The sequence below is a fragment of the Musca domestica genome, unplaced genomic scaffold (assembly GCF_030504385.1).
Source record: "Musca domestica strain aabys unplaced genomic scaffold, Musca_domestica.polishedcontigs.V.1.1 31, whole genome shotgun sequence".
NCBI classification, from domain to species: Eukaryota; Metazoa; Arthropoda; class Insecta; order Diptera; family Muscidae; genus Musca; species Musca domestica.
The window spans coordinates 3,898,989-3,914,721 of record NW_026712309.1 but is presented as its reverse complement, the minus strand read 5'-3'; the positions used below and the strand labels follow the sequence as shown (position 1 = coordinate 3,914,721).

Genomic DNA, 15,733 nt, shown 5'->3' with positions numbered 1-15,733 from the left:
TTGTTGTTTGAAAATCATTAATTTTATGCATAAAATTCTTGAAATGTCAGTGAAAAATAAGAAAGCATCGCAAGAAAGAAACTTGCAAAGAAGTATGGAAGATGGGTTATTTGAGTTTAATTTTACATGAAATACCTAGCCACCCAAGCAAAGGTTAATCGTGTGGAGATTTGTTGGGATAGAAAATATGTATATAAAATTATGAAAAATAACTGAAGGTATTGTAGGCATTTCAAGCCATACCATATATATTATAACATCCAGAAGAATCTAGCCGGAGATTCTAAGCTTTGAGAATTCAAACATTTTGTTACAGAGATCACCTGGCTGCCATCGGTATCGGGCCTGGTTCTCAGCCGTTAACTATATAACACTACTGAATGAACACGTAATTCCAACTCTACCCATTAGATATAATCCCGAAATTGGGATTTCATGGAACTCCTCATGTATGACAAAGTTTATTCATACCGCTTCGAAATTTTGTATAGTTTTTGCAACAATAAATAAAGTTTTAATAACTTTTTCTTGAATTTTATAAATTTTGATTTATGTTAAAAGAATGATTTTTTGCCAGTAGTCGGCACCACTTGCCAATTGTCGGTAAGACATGTTCCAACAGTTGGCATTCCAATTTTTTTGTAAGGATAATTGGCAATAATAAAAAATTTATTTATTAAAATGTTATATTTTTGTTTAGTTAAACTGATTCGACGTCCTTTTGTACTTTTCATAACAATATGGATTGTCCCGTTCATGCTGAGGACCTTCACAGACAAAAATTTAATTTTTATTAGAATAAATCATATTTTCTTAGCGAAATTGTACACAGATATAGCTCACATTTTATTCGAAGTAAACAAAAATTTCTGTTTACATTGTTTCATTTATTTGAGCTTAAAAATAAAAAGTGCCGACTACTGGGACATGCCGAACTTAGGCACACTTACCCTATAATTCTACGAAAAGTACTTAATACTGTTGGTGTATTGGATTGAAATTTATATTTGAAATTATACGAAAAGTACTAAATGTTACAAAAATTTGATATTAGGTGAATGTATACAGCTGGAATAACGAAAGTTGATTTTAAGGTCCCTGTTGGAATCTGGTATTCAGATCTGGTGGTAGTTTTGCAAATGCGTACTGTAATTTATTGAAAGCTTTTAATGGTAGTAATTTTGGATCAGGATGGATTTTTGTCTACAATGGAGAGATGTTGATTGTTTTGAGTATGCGTACTGGGAGTGAGAGTCTGAAGATTTAGTACTATGTATGTTGTTTTGATTAAAAAATGTTTGTCAAACTGAAGAAATTGTAAATTTTGAGTACTAAAAAGGCCTGACAAGAATTGCTGAAACGAATCTAAAATTTTAAATTGGACTTTTCGATGATGACTAAAAGTCGACATTTAGATCGGCATTGCTTTCTTTCAAAAAAAAAAAAAAAAAATATCGAGTTTGATTTTAAATTTTTCGATACGAACTACAATTGCTCTGCAAGAATCTATTATTTTTGCAATTTTTTTCGATATCAAAATAGGAAAATAAAGGGAAATCGGTTATGGTAGTAAGTTCGGGAACATAGCAAATACGGCAATTCTCTTTGTTCCAGAATCTGAAAGAATATACTACTTGAACTACATGCAGGTTCTGAAACGGAGCCATTATTGAAAGTAGAGAACACTGAAACTAAAAAAATGTTAATATAAGCTGGTAAATATGTCAAAATTATAGACCTATTTGGAGGTTTTGAAAATTATGAAAATTATTTTATTATTTTGTAGGTTCTGCTATAATTGATAATTTTGGTTAAAGATTAAAAGTCTGATGAGTTAGAATCTTGCAAGAAAGGATAAAAATCATTTGACACGGTCACAATGTGCCTCATCGTAATTAAGGTTTCGCAACCCATGTCTCTTTGGAACCCACTCCCATAAAAGTTATTTCGGTGCTTTTCTTCAAACTTTGTATTTTATATTTCTTATAAAAAGCGCAGGAAGTATCAGATTTGGTTAGAAAATTGTGCATTGCCAGATTTATATGGGGCTTAGATCTGTGGCGAAATCAACAAAATCGCCCGACCATTTTTGGTGCCTACCTTTTGGGGGTAAACATTTTTAAAATCATACCTTTAATAAAATATGAAAGACTTCCAAATTATTTTCGAATTTTGCACATTACGTCGTTTTTTCCAAAGATAGATCTAGGGCGAAGATGAGTGTACTCCTCCTGGTACCTTCCCTACAAAAGGCCAACATTTGAAGAACAATAACTCTCAAAAAATGTGAAATTACCATCCGATTTACCTCAAACTTGTCAAAATAGAATAAATCGGGCCACCTCTTCTGGTAACTTCCCAGATTTTCGATACAATCATATACTTTATGGGAAACGATGGAAGTGTCCGATATATTCGAAACTTTGGGAAAGATAATATTGGTACCATTCATAAGTCAGGTTTGAAAATGGGTAGTATCGGCGAACTTCTTTTGTATGGAGGAGATACGAAAAAAGTGAACCGATACTGCCCATACTCTACTTTAAGGATGGGATATATCAATCTAATCCGTCCAAAGATTTAACTTAAAACCAGTAAAGAAAGTCTTAAAGTCGGACGGGGCCGACTTTATGATACCCTACACCACTTCGCTAATTTAGTAGAGCTGCGCATAACAATTTAAAGTTTTTATGGGAGAATTCAATCATACATGCTATGATTACAATTATAATTTAAAGTTCATAGGACTAAATATGCCGAAGCATTTGTATCTTTTAAATTCGCACTTGTATTGCCCATTTGGTGCACAATTAATTTGAAACGGATATAAATATATGTGGGAGCTATAGCCAAATCTGAGCAGATCTGTATAAAATTAGGCAAAGATATTTCTGAGCTGCATTTGATATATTTCCCTGAATATCGTTGTTACGGAGTGCATATTACGGCTGTGGGTAACAAATATGAAAAATCGGATGAACAGTATATATGGGAGCTATAGCTATATCTGAACCGATCTTCACCGAATTTGACATACTAGCTTCTTCTAAATTTTGACCGATTATCTCCTATTTCAATATTGTTCGTCCTTGGGCCAAACAAATGACTTGTGCAAAATTTCATCTGGATAGGGCAATAAATGCGAACTGTACTTTGTTTACAAAAATACATGGACAGACGGACAGACGGACGGACGGACGGACATGCGTAAATCGACTCAGAATGTAATTCTATGCAGATCATCAAAAGGAACTATAGGTCTATCTCGTTTCCTTTTGCCTGTTACAAACAAATGCACAAAGACATAATACCCTGACCACCTTGTAGTGTAGTGTATAAAAATAGTTTTGGACAAACCAACCCATATTTTTGCTCCTACTGTATCTAGTGTGAAAATTTCATATATATTGGTCTACTCCTATTGGCAAACGGTCAATATTTGGAGGAAAAGCATAATTCATCGGAGTTAATGCTTTAGACTCATATGTCGTACCTATATATCTATCGGCAAACCGGCTGTTGTTATCTAATTTAATTTATTTTAAAAATCATCTGCAGAGGCATCATCTCACTCTGTTATGCATTTCCAAATTTTATGGGCCACTTTAAATACATTTTCCGCTCAAAATGATGTGTGTGCTGGCGCAAAATTTTATTACAATTTGAAATTTTATAGTTTTGAATACAACATTAACAAACACACACACATGCACACACACACCAAAAGAAAAACGAAAATAAATCTATAATCCAAAAAAAAAAAAAAAGAAAAACGAAACACAGGCAATGAAACAAGTACAAGCCGAACTACAAGCATTACATGTTGTTAAATGGTTGTTTGATTGTGTAATTTATTGCCAAATGAAAAAAAAAAAAAAACAAACACTCACACAACAACAACGACAGCAAAAACATCAAGCAAAAGTCATCGCCACCATATAAAAATCCATGTAAGTTCTTCCGCCGCCCTCGGCCTCTTCATTTCGTTTCATAGCCCGGCATTTTTCCAAAAATAGTTGGCCATAGAATTTCAATGCGCAACAAAATGGATCGTTTGCAAAAATGCGAATTAGAAACCGCAAATTTGAAAAATGAAATTTACATGGGCTGCTCTTTTTTTTGGTGAGATCGGGTGTTTGGGGGGAGGGAGGTGGTAGTGCGGGAACAGCTTCCCCAAGTAAACATTTGCTATTCATTCATCATTTTTATGTTTGGATATGGTCACAACAACAGTTTTCCTTTTATTTTGCTATGATACTTGTAATTTAGTGTTTTGTTTTCTGTTTTGAATTTGAAGAGTTGTTGTTTTCAATCAAAAAACAGTCGTTTTTTTTATTTTTTGGTTACTCAAATTTCCGAGGCATGCATGAAGCGATTGCTTGAATGAATGAATGGCTGACTGGTTGAATGGTGTCCCAAAGGCCGACCAACCGCCATAGAACCAATTCAATTCAATTTGAAATGTATTCAAATTGCTTGCCATATTATTTTTGAATATGTCAGCAGCAGCAACAACAACACCAGCCGCAAGAGGCCACAACATTACACTTCTTTATCTTCCAAGAGATTTGTTTTAGTTCTTTTGATGAAATATTCTTCAGCATGTTTTTCGTGTTCCCATTCCTCTGGGATGCAATTCATGCTTCTTCTTTTTTAGTCAGCTTCACCTTCTTCTTCTCCTCTTATTTTCAAGATATTATTATTAATGTCTGTTGTTGTTGTTCTTGTTGCTGAGGTAATATTGTGGGCGTTATTAGATCACACGGCGTGCATTTTCTGCATTGCATTTACATGTAATTCATTTATCTCTTTTCCTCCTCCTCCCAGGAGGAGGTGAGATTGTAAGAGAACAAGACAACACTTTGTGAGTTCATGCTGAAGTGTAAATTAGTCAACGATGTTTTGAAATAAATTTGATAGATTTGTGACGGTGATGGGTTATTTTTGAATTTTTTTAAGGAAAATTCTTTAAAACAGCAATGATGAAGTTTAAAAATGTAAAAAAGGCCGGAAGGAATTTTTACTACCCCCAACATTTTGAATTTTTTTTTATAAGAATCAAGATCCCGTACTCTAGAGGTATATGTTATTTCTGATATTATTGGGACTGTACGAAAAAGTGGACCTATAGAGAAAATTAGCTTCAAGAGGAGAAGTTACCAATTACGAACTTCAAATACCAAATTTCAAACAATAAATAGCCGGAGGACCTTTGAATGGGGATATACGAACAAGTGGACCTAATAGATACCTCTCTGTCATAAAGAGCCCAAATATCAAATTTGTTTCCCTTGGAAATAGGTCTTAAGTCTTCCAAACATCGAATATCGGGAAGTGAAAAAAGTATATGGGAACTAAATGAAAACTTGGACCTATGTAGTCAATTTGTGTCAAAAAATGTGTCAGCTTAGATTAGAAAAAATGTTGGGAGGTACACTTACGTGGGTTCAATGGTCTTAAAACTCTTTTATGTAAAAATAAAACAAAAAAAAACAAAGACAGAAAAAGTCGTTCCTGATGGAGTCTATAACACAATTTGGACTATATAAACAGTTACAGCAAAAGAACGAAATATGGATAAAACCTCAAAAATACCTTAAAAGGGTTTATCGTATAGGGCGAGATAAAAAAACTGCAACAAAGTCAAACGCCATAATTTTTTTGGATGAAAGCAAAAAATGTTGGAAATAGCATCAAATTTTAGAATAAGTTTAGATTTGTTCGAATTGGTCAACTTTGGCACGAATTATTGCCCTGCGGTATTTTGGCCCATTCCCGGAGAAGAGCTTGCTTGGGGTGATCGACACTTTGGTATTTTTAAATGCCAACTTTGTTTTCCAAAATACTCCAGACACAATAGTCCAACGGATTGGATCGGATCCGGAGATTTTGGTGGCCATGGTTCGCTGGAAATGGAGCGAGGAACCCCATTTTGTAACCATTCTTGGGAGGCGCGTGCTGATTGCTATGGTGCTGAGTCCTGTTGGAATGTCCAAGGTCTGCGGCCAAAATACACCCTCCAGAATATTTTCGCGATAATATTCGGCATTTATTCTGGTGTCACGGTCGATTAATACAAGCGGAGAGCGACCATCGGCTGTTATGGCGGCCCACACCATCACCATGGCCGGCGCTTGAGTTCTGGTGGTGAACTGAAGGTGCCAATTTTAAGCTGACCTCTTTGGCAAGTAAACACGATAATTTTGTTTGTTTACAAACTTCTGGACAACGAATCTTTTCTCAACGCCAAATTCGGCAGATAACCACTTTCGGCCAAGCGAAGCAACTCTTTAGCTCTTTTGAGTCTATGTTCATTCTGTTGCGATGTAAGTTCTTGCATTTTTTAGAATTTCAATGGCTTTACCCCGAGCTAATTTTTCAATATTTGCCGAATGGAATATTGCGATATGTTCAGCTCACGAGCCATTTTTCGGCCATTTCTGCTGATGCTGTTTTCTTCCGTCCACTTAATTGACGTCGGGCTATGCCACCAGTATCACGGTAACGAGCGATGGTATGAGACACAAAAGATTTATTCACATTTAAATGCTGGAGTGCTCTAATGATAGCTACTTGTGGTTTTCCAGCCAAATATAAAAAAATCTGGAAAATTCTCACCAAAATGCCTTTGTACGCTAGTAAACAATATGAGCAAAATGAGCTGTCACTGGAGTAATTTTAACAGCTGTCGGACGAGTGGCTTAGAAATGACAGCAGTCTGAAGTTGGTTGCATATTTTTCATCCCACCCTGTATCTTCGTGGTTCCTGTCGATTATCTACAATTTTTCGAACGGATTGAGATGAAGGCTACAATTTTGCACATATGTGTATAGACGGGTTATGTGTGTGATATACGGGTTAAGTTCGCAAGTAGGACATGTTGGTCTATGTTTTCGTCCACTGTACCTCCCGATATTCGGTATTTTGAAGACTTTGGTCATATTTCCCTACAAAATTGTTTAAAATTCAGTATTTAGAGTTTGCAATGGGTGCTTCCTCTATTGGCAGATAATTGTCTACATAATTTCACGTTTTCCTATAGTCCTCGTATTTCCCTACCTCCTTATATTCGATATTCTGATGATTTTATTAATATCTTTCAGCGGAATCGTTTAAAATTCGGTATGTAGAGTTTATAATGGGGTTTGTTATCTGTGACAGAAGGCTGCTGAAATACAAAACTTATTTCTTATATCACCCATAAGTCATATTTTAATTTTATTTTTAATTTGGTATTTGTAACTCGCGATAGATAACATCCACTGTACCAGAAAATCGGTACGGTATTTTTAAGACTTGTTACCGATCCATTTCAACGACAAATATGTCAGTGGATCCAATATTCACTCCTGCTACTATTATTTTAAGGTTGTTTTTAACTTATGGAGGAGGGTATTAAAAGTTCGGCCCGCCCGATTTTTACCGGTTTTTACTTGTTATAATTTCCACTATGTAAAGTTTCAACTGTTACGTTAGAATCCCTTAAGTTTGGGGCTTGGTCGCTAATTCACAACCTATAAAAATACTAAATTGGGTTCGATTCAGTTGAAAAATGTGGATAGAACGTTCAAAATATCCCCCATTTTATGGGGGCTACATTGAGCAATTTTTGCTCATTAACAATTGAAATTGTCAAATTACAGACTGGAAAAATTATCAGGACTTTAAAAAAGGCTAAAACAGATCAGTGGTTATATATGGAGGCTTTAACAAATGCTAAGCATACACAGAATCTTGAGGAGAAATTGCAGCTGATTCAGTTTTAAACTGTGGCTACAAATTGAAAATACCAATGAAAGGGAGGGCTACCATTTCTGGGGGCTTACCAGAAAAAATTACTTGTCTTAGTGCAAATTTCAGGCTCCACAGAAAATCATATGGACCGTATTTTGATTTCAGTGGACATACCGACATTTTATTTCGGTGCATTGTTGCTATTCGTTTTTATACCCTCCACCATAATATGAAGGGTATATTAAGCTAGTCATTCCGTTTGTAACACTTCGAAATATTCATTTTCGACCCCACAAGGTATATATATTCTTGATCAGGAAAAAATTCTATGTCGATTTAGCGATGTCCGTCCGTCTGTGGAATCCACTCTAGCTTCCAAACGATTTGAAGTAGATTGATAAAATTTTACTCAAATGTATATTATGTCTGCAGGACTTTTGGTATTGAAAATGGGCCATGTAGCCCCACGTTTTGGTATAACCCCCATATAACGGTATCTCCCGATATTCGGTATTTTGATGATTTTAGCGACATTATTCACCGGAATTGTTTCGAATTTGGTATGTTCGCAATGAATACTACAGCCTAAGACAGAAAATTGTCTGTGCAAGTTTCTAAGTTTCGCTTTTGAATATTGTAATGGCTTATGACAAAAGTTACCTATGCAGGTCCATGTCGTCGTATTGACCCTCATATAACAGCTACATTCGGTATTTCTAAGATTTTAACAGAATTTTTAACGGATTTTGTTGTTTTTGAGAATTGCCAAATTCGTTGCAAATGGTGGAGGGTATTCAAAGTTCGGTCCGGCCGAACTTACAGTTTTTTTAGTTGTTAATTGTGCCGTCGGTAAAATTTTCCTTTCTAGAGGTGAATGTTTTGTAATTTTGAATTTTATTACACAGAATGGACGCATATTTTCAAAAATCGGTACTTCGGAATTACACAAGAGGCAAATATAAACGCCATAAATCTCAGCTTGCTGCTGTGGGCACTCCTCTCACCAACGAGCTGATCACTGAGATAATTATAATTGCCACATAGAGATCCGGAGTTCAAGGTTTAAGTTATATGATATGATTTCGAGATTTTGTCGTTGAGCTTTAACCCGAGTAACGTACCCAGAAATTTATCTGGACCCCTTTTCAGTGGGGGCAACTAAATAAATTGCTTTTTCAGGTAAATATTTAAAAATCTTTAGAAAAGTAAGTACTGAGGAGGCATCAGAGTCTCTGAGGCGAGTGAATGGCGTAGGTATATCCAGAATTTCAATATAAAAGACGCCTATTTTGCAGGGAACTGGGAACGACGGAAGTTGTATTTTTAGACACTTCTTATCCATTTCTTTTAGGAAGTTTATATTCTGTCCCATTGGCATCCATTTTTGATTTCAACGCTGATGTGGAAGGACTCATAGGCACCACTCAGGTATATGAAGCTATACCATTGATTTTGTTCAAAACCGTGCTTTCTTAGCTTAACCTTTCGAAACCTCCTTGTGTTAGAATAAATTCCTATGTTTTAAGAACTTATACTTATTTACAAGTATTAACTCTGCAATAACTATCCTTCTTACTTATCGAAATATGAAATGGCGTAATCCACATGGATTGGAGTCTAGATCCTTTAGATATCCAATAATTTTGTATTTTTTGTTATTTTATTGAGTTTTTATTCCACAACTTATAGACCCAAAAATACTCATTCAATCATTCATGGCCCGTGCTTTTGCCGTCGGCATTGTCATATCTATAGTCTTTTGACATTTTAAATAATTTTCAATATTTACCTTAATTCTTTGATTAAATTCGATGTTATCCAACTTTCATAGATGTTGTAATTAATAATTTCGCAGAAAACAAATAAAATTAAATTATTGCACTTTAAACAATTTTTCTTTAAATTTTTGTAACAATAAAATGAGAAAATACAATGGGTAGGAATTTTTCAAATAATTCTCTTTCTTTTGCAAAATTTTTCTGATGCTCTTTTGTAAACAATTTTCAATTCGTTGAATTTTTTTCTAAATACTTTTTTCGATTTTTCGTATTGCCACACTTTTTTCAAAATATTTCGATATTTTTTTATTTTTGTTTAATTCCGTCACCGGCTATTTTAGTTATTTTAATTTTTTTCTATTTTAAGGGTTATTAATAAAAACACAACAAATTGTATTGAATTTATTTTGTTATGGGTATCTTTTTTGTTTGTTTTTGTAATCGGAGGATACAAAATTTCAATACGAGACGTCGTTTATCCGTTTCTTTTGTTTTATCGTTTCGTTTAGCCAACCACACGCAAAGACAGGAAACGTTAAACTGAATTCACTCACTAACCGATTTCGCTTCTCTTTTGTTTGTCGATTCATTCGTTCGTTTGCCACAGATGGGGAGAGAGAGAGAACAAACCATGAAGAAAACATCAAATCAAAAAAACAACAACACGACCACTACCGCGATGCCGTCAATACCGTCGCTCGCTGGCTGTTTGTCTGTGCCGTCTTGTGGTAAATGTGTAACTAAATCGGCAACATACGATACGATCATCGGTTGCACACACACCACACAGTACAGGGCCAAAGAGTATGACAAACACACACACAGAACCAAGTTAAACAGGCAGGGCAGACAAGATAGGCAGTCAGCCTGCCAGCCAGCCAGCAGGAGTAAACAGTAAAGATAAATAAACAAACAATAGGGCACAATGCAATAACAACACACACACAATGCCAAGCAACACTCAGAAATAAAGAAGTATTGTCAAGAGAGGGAGAACAACCACTCACTCAATACTCATTACCTAGGCAACCAACCCAGTGTTCTTTCATTCATTGCCATCATCACTTCATTATCTTCGTACAATGGACAACAACACCACGCACACACACAATAACGCCACCCTATTCCTTTCTTACTACTTTGGCCAGAGTTGGACTCCTTTTGTTTCTATTGTTATGCTCTTCTTTCTTGTGGGTAGGCGTGAAAGTAACGGTAGTTGAATAGTTGTTGTCGAAAGAGAGTTTCATTTGTGGCACTCAGTGCCTTTCAAACTTGAGTAGTTTTGAGAGAGTTTGCTCGGATTCTTATTGGACAATTGGGTTGAGATAGATTACACTGCTGATAAATATATTAAGATGATCTGAAATAAATTTGCCGATAACGGGAGCAAAAATTCAAAGCTGCCGGATGATTTTATGGAAAATCGTTAATATGACGATAAGTAAAAGAAAAATAGTAAAGTTTATTTAAAAAAGATCGTTAAATATTAGAAGCAACAAAATACTAGATATTCAATTTTTATTTTTTTTAATTGTTTAATAAAAACAGCAAGTATTAATTATTAGCAAAAATAAACCATTACAAACACAAAGAAGTTATTAAAGGGGTTTTACTTTAAATCTGTAGCTCAAACATGGAAGTTATTTTGATACCCTACACCACATTGTGGTAAGGGTATTATGTCTTTGTGCATTTCTTTGTAACATGAAGAAGGAAAGGAGATAGACCCATAGTTCCTTTTGTTGATCTACATAGAATCACATTTTGAGTCGATTTATGCATGTCCGTCCGTCCGTCTGTCTGTCCGTCTGTCCATGTATTTTTGTAAACAAAATGCAGGTCGCATTTATTATTCGATTGAGATGAAATTTTCCAAATAACATTTGTATGACTCAAGGACGAACCCTATTTAAATTAGAGATAATCGGTTAAAATTTAGATATAGCTTCCATATATATATCTTCGTCCGATTTGCCTTTTATTGTGCACCAAACGTGTAATATCAGCCCGAATAGTATACAACCAGATTAGGCCTGCAAATAAGTATGCCAAATTTGATCGAAATCGGTTCAGATATAGCTATAGCTCCCATATATATTGTTCATCCGATTTGTTATTCTTGTCCTCCGCAGCCGCAATATGCACTATGTAATAACAATATTTAGGCAAATATATCAAATACAGCTCAGAAATACCTTTGCTAAATTTTATCGAGATCGGTTCAGATTTGGATATAGCTCCCATATATAATTTCGTCCGATTTACCTTTTACTGTGCACCAAACGTCTAATATTTGTCCAATGGGATGGAATTTGGCACTTATGACCGAATTGAGACTAGAAGCTAGTATGTCAAATTTGGTGAAGGTCGGTTCAGATATAGCTATAGCTCTCATATATACTGTTCATCCGATTTGTTGTATTTGTTACCCACAGTGATACTCAGCGAAATATATCAAATAGAGCTGATTTCGACATTTCTAACCAATTCATAAAAGAAAAGAATAAAATCTGTTCTATTTTGTATCTATTTTGTATCTATTTTGTTTTTGTGTCTATTTTTTATATCGGAAATACTATATACAGTTCGCAATTATTGTCCGATCCTAACGAAAAGGGGTTAGGTTACTTTCAGAATATCAGAATATAATATTGTTCTTGAAGATGTTCGGTAAACATTAAGGGGATTGATATGAATCAACACTGAAAATTTTCCTGGTTTTGCAGTCGCTCTACAGGTCACAATTAAAGACAAATTGGGAATTCAACTGCGGTTAAGGTTCAGGACAGAACAGAAGCCTTGAATTTTGCATATCCACCAGAAAATATTTAGCGGGTAATATGGGCCACAACTTTTTAGTGATTTTTTTAATACCTGTCATCTATGACAGAGGGCGCAAAATACATGGCAAACCGGTCAAAAATCAAAGGTAACATTTTCGCAGATTTGTATTGCATTTGAAACGAAAGTACACTTTGTTCTCTCAGTAGTATGAATTACAGCAAAAAAACAAGATACAAGAAAGGATAAATTTGTGAATTTTTGTGTTGACAAAAATAATTTTGACAGGGGTCTCTCCAGTCGAATTTAAAAATAGAAAAATACAAAAATATATTCAAAATAACAATATTTTTAGAAAAATAATCAATTAATTAAAAAATTAAAATATTAAAGAAGAAGGTACGATTAATGATACAATTACTCTTAAAAATCTCTTCTGCCCATATCAGTGCATATTTCTTGTATATTTGTTCAAAATCTCATAAAAATCAAGGAATAACAATTTTAAAATTGAGAATAATGTTACGAATTACTAATCATGCCGTAGAATCGGTTTGATTCTAGTTCGTGATTCTAAAAGCGAAAAATATAATTGCAATACCAATAAGAACAATGTATTACACGTTCATTGGATGAACGTAGGATAGTTCGGCCGTCATTTATCCAAAATTAGAGGCAAATATGTTAGGGAATCAAATGGAGCTCGACAAAATTTGGCAAATATATTTTTAAGACGAATCTGATGTCTTGTATCGAATATTATAGCTACTTTTGGGGACTTACATATGAAATTGGATGAAACATAAATATGGGAACAAAGCTATATTTTGACCGATTTTTACTAATTTTGATCGACTTGCATCTAAGCATGTGTCCTATTTTTACGAAGAATCCAGCCAAAGATAGTAAAAAATTAAGTAAAAAAAATATTTCAAATCAAATAAATTAGAACTTGTATGAACAAATGTGAAAATAAACTTATATTAGCTTCGAAGATGTTTCTTAGCAATTTTTTTGAAAACTTCGTTGAGAAAATATGATTTATTCCAATGAAATTTTTATTTTTATTTTTATCAGTGAAAGACTTTAAGCACGAGCGAATTCCATATTTTGTCTATGGGGGTCATTTAGCGTGTCATTTGTGCCATTCAAGGAAAAAATAACTATGTTAATATTAACAAAACAAAAAATATTACAGACGTGTCAAGATAACTTTTTACTCTTGCGAAACAGTTTTTTTGTAAATTATTTATAAAAAACCTTAAATAAATACTTTAAAATATTAATTAACAAGTACAATGATTTGCAGTGTTTATCTACTTTTAGGCATATTTAGAAGAGAATCTCTTTAATCTTCAAAGTGAGTATGGCGGGACTACCAACTGTAGGTCTGCCAAATTTTGACATCTTTAATAAGACGAAGTATTTATTTAACTAATTTATCTATATTGCGTGGATAAAAATGTACAATAACCACGCCGAACCAATTTTTAGGTAAAAAATAACTACTTTATAAAACGATATTTTCCCTTACAAAAAAGAAATCCATTTTATGAATACTAAGTAAAAGTTGCCCATTTAGTTAAAAGGAGGCAGGATTTTAAATTAGACTACCTTGAATTTAATGTAATAATAAATTTGAATTCGAAATGGTCGAATTTTGAGGTTATATGAATATAGTTACAACATTTTTTATTTATTAGAATTAATTATAAAATTTTACGTCTTTTGCAGTCCGTTCACTGTAAAAAACAATAAGTTGAATATTTTTTCATCACCAAGAAATACATTCGTGTGGCCATTTTTAATTATTCTGCAGTGTGGCATGCATCTCTTCGAGATAGTCTCTCTTCAAAGGATGCATGATCAACCCAAAATGGTAAGAGTAGTAAATTTCATACTCTTTGTACTCTCATAGAGTCTTACAGTTTGAAAGCGTCTGCTGCAGTGCCCAAACTTTTTTCTCTCTCACACACACACTCTCTCACTCCATTTATTTGTTTGTGAATGAAAACCAGTTATTATTAATGGTGCTCACAGTTAACGCCCACTTTTTAACACCATTCAATACCTGTTCTGCTACACCGGCTATGGTTGCGGATGTGTGTGCGTGTGTGCAACAACAATACCCACATCTTGCGGTAATTGTAGCCATTGTAGTGTGCCCACCAATGCCATCAACAGCAATGAAGTCTTGAATTATTTACCGAGCTGCTGCTGCCGCCAAAGTGAATGCAATTCTCTGATTGGTTATCAGTGGCGTGGACATGCGCCCTGAACGCCATATTTTAATTGTGTACGCTTCATTGTTGAGCAATCGAGAAGAAATAGAAATAAGCATTACGGGTGATTGTTCGAGGTCTCTTTGCAGGCGAAATAAAGATGCCTTTTGCAAGAAGGAAAAGGAGTGGTTGTTTTGCCCACTTTTCATGGATGCTCCCTTCAATTGCGCTGCTGGTGCTGTGGGTATGGAAAATGATTTCCTAACGGGTGATTTGATGCTGGGCTTTGGAGGATGCCAAAGGCGAAATGAGAATATTCTGTTACTGCTAAAGATTTTGTTTTGAATTTGTTAGGTGGGCACTGAACAACAAGCAAGCAACTGTTGCCAAAGTTTGTATACATCCGTCTATTACAAATGCTCCCTCGCTGGGGTGATTGTTGGTTGCCACGAGAGTTACGGGGGGTGGGGAGTGAGATACGTTCCTTACATTAATGTAAATTGATAATACCTACATTCTAATTTTGCATTTCCTTTAAAGGAATTCTCATGTTTTCCCCCTAGAAGTAATGCTTGCACATATTTTTAATGAAACGTATTTAAGTTGGAGTGTTTGCTGTTGTTTTTTTTTTTTGATTCATTTGTAGGAATCGTTTTTTAAATTACAATTAAATGATAATGACTAAGAGATATATGAATGGTAATGCCCCAGAGCTTAAATTTGGGGTAAATACCTATCAATGAAAATTTCCTTGTAAGGGAACTTTCTTTTTTAAAGCTTAAGTATCTTTAATGAGATATAATGATGTCCACATTCAAAGCAAAACATTCCCTTTCTGAAAGACTTTTTTTTTTAATTTTTGCCAATGGTAAGGTAATGTTTTTACTGAGTTCGATATGTTGCAGTTGTAGGCAATGTTTAAGTTAAACATAGATAAATAAGAATTTTTAGATAACTTATTAGAAAAATAAGATTGTATTAGCTTCGATAATGGTATCAGATATATGTGTGGATAATGTCGTTAAGAAAATACAATTTATTCTATTTAAAGTTTACATATTTGTGTCCCTGAGTTCGGAATGTCCTAGCCGAAGAATAGGAAATATTTAAGTCATTAATTATAAATTTTTTTTCAGTAAAAAAATTTACTTAGATGTATGCTTGTTCTTGGTATTCAAAATTGGCCATATAGGTCTATGTTTTGGTATAGCCCCCAT

At 34.3% G+C, this 15,733-nt stretch overlaps 1 protein-coding gene across 2 annotated transcripts in view; it reads right to left on the bottom strand.

Annotated features, from left to right (window-relative positions):
- LOC101889286 (protein sine oculis) overlaps positions 1-15,733 on the bottom strand; it is a 133,599-nt gene that overhangs the window by 92,708 nt on the left and 25,158 nt on the right. Inside the window, exon 1 of one of the 2 annotated variants that reach the window (XM_005176920.4) lies at positions 9,525-10,235. The exons of the other annotated variant lie outside the window; for it this stretch is intronic. The gene's annotated coding sequence lies outside the window, so the exon portion shown is untranslated. Of the gene's footprint in view, positions 1-9,524; positions 10,236-15,733 lie in introns of those variants that run through there. 2 annotated transcript variants of the gene reach the window in all.